Raw genomic sequence first — 2,375 nt, 5'->3', positions numbered from 1 at the left:
AAATGTAAAATTAATAGTGATGTTCATTCATTCATTAATTTAATAAATATGTATTAAATACGTGTCAGGCATGTGTCAGGCATTGCACTGTGTCATATTAACATATTTTTCTCAATGTCAAAATAATTTTATTTTGTGTAAGCCTTGTATTCTATAATTTTTTCCATGTGACTCAAAATAAACGCTATTTTAGGAAAAGGAGTTTGACAACAAGAATGTAGAGGTTAAACCCTTGAAATATATATCATGAAAATACAGTCAGCCTCTATAGCTGTGTGTTTCATATCCTTAGATTATCAAGGTCAACTAAACTTGGATTGAAAATACTCAGGGAAAAAAAAGAATGGTTCTGTCTCTACTGAATATGTACAGACCTTTTTTTTTTTTTTGGTCATTACTCCTTCAACAATAGAGTATAACAACTATTTACATAGCATTTACATTTTATTAGGTAATAAAAGTAACCTAGAGATTGTTTAAGGTATACTGGATATTTTTCTTTGTATTTTTAGAAAAGACAGGTTTTCACCATGTTGGCCAGGCTGGTCTCGAACTCCTGACCTTATGTGGTTTGCCCGCCTCAGCCTCCCAAACTGCTAGGATTACAGGCATGAACCACCGCATCCAGCAGTTTTATTTTTCTATAAATGATTTAGCAGGGTAATGAACAATAAACTGTGAGTGTCATTGATTGTACACAATTTTTGATTTTTAACCAACAGTCCATTCCATACTTATCTGTCCAATTATACATAGTTAAAAAATTGATGCTGACAAAGTCAACTGTCTCCACCTATTTGCACACAGATTAGCCATTCTAACACCTGCTCACTGATACGCTCACCATTTCCTGGTAAGTACATAATAAGGGACTCAACTGCCTTTTTCTCTCTTCAAGGAAAAACATTTAAAACATACTTAGCAGGCCAATGTTCAGTAACAGAAATCTCAGATCCAACCAAGGGTAACAGCCCACTTGAGGGTAGCCTGAATCTCAGGGAGCTTATGCTGACAGAGCTTGGCTCCACCTGGAAAGCTAGGCTGTCAGAACCTATTCTGGGGCTTCCAAAGGAAACATCAGATCTCTCTTCCATGAGTAACACTGGGAGAGGCTTTAAAATGAACTACGATAGTCTTATTATCAAATGAACTGTTTCCTTGAGAAAGAATAAGGAATGAGTTTGAATTTTAGGAACCACAGTTGGCCTGGTTCTTGCTCCCAAAGAATCCTGTCCAATATAAAATTTTGGAACCGAATAAGTTACTTTTGGCATGTTGTGAGTTGATTGCTCAATCGGCATCATAAATTGAGTCTTGAATTGTGGAGCTTTCTGCTACACTACTTTTGCAACCTCAGGGCGCATAGACTCTTCTCCATTCCTGATCGTGTCTTCATGCTTGCAAGTGAAATCCAGTCCTTTCCGTGCAATATTCTGTGGAAACGGAGAGGACTTTAAATACACAAAGAATCATTTATTGTCACCAAATGTAAAAGAATCATAGAATGTTCTTCCATGTTCCAAATCTAAGATGATTTAGAGTTCATTTAGTCCAAACTCTTCATTTTAAGAATAGTAATATCTCCTTCCACGTGGGTAGCAGACATGTTTTGCCCAACCAGCATCCTTTCCCTCTTTTTCAGGTAACACCACCTCATTTTTTCTTTTGGGTAACTTATGTCTCCGCACCATTATTCAAGAATAACAGATTATTCCACTTCTGTTATTAAAATGGGATTGATTCTAGCTCCAGAGGACAGTCTAAAGAGAGTACATATTCCCTGACTACTGTGATTGCTTCAAGAATGAGCACTCGTTCCAGGTTCGGCCAATGAGAACAGCCTAATTTGATACATTTCTGATGCCTGTCACCAGGACTATGATTAACACGTGTACAATATTTTCCACTGAAAGCTTTAGGGACATCTCAAGGTCATAGCAAGCCATTCACATAGCTAAAATTGTCAGATGCCTTCTCATTTTGTAGTGGGGAAAGAGATATCAACAGATAATTTCAGTCATACATTAAGAGCATTCATTCATTCAAAAAAATATTCATTGAGATGATGAACACTACCAGATGCCTGGTTTTGTTGTGGGTGCTCAGGATGGAGTTATGAATGAAACAGTCATGATCTCTGAATGCCCTATGATGTTCTGAACAGTACATGTATGAGACAGCACAGGAGAGCCATGTAAACTACCTTGGATGTATGTTTGTGGGTAAGCAGAAAGGCTTCCTAAAGAAAGGAACCACCCTCCTAGATCTCTCTGAATCTATCCTCCTCTAATTTTCTTCCTCATCCTCACAGCTACTGTCTCAGTTCAGGCCCTCTTTATTTTACAACTGAATTACAGCAATAACTTTCCAACGGA

This window comes from Cebus imitator, unplaced genomic scaffold (genome assembly GCF_001604975.1).
Source record: "Cebus imitator isolate Cc_AM_T3 unplaced genomic scaffold, Cebus_imitator-1.0 Scaffold241, whole genome shotgun sequence".
In the NCBI taxonomy this organism is placed as follows: Eukaryota; Metazoa; Chordata; class Mammalia; order Primates; family Cebidae; genus Cebus; species Cebus imitator.
The sequence above is the reverse complement of the archived record's forward strand: the minus strand, read 5'-3'. Positions refer to the sequence as shown.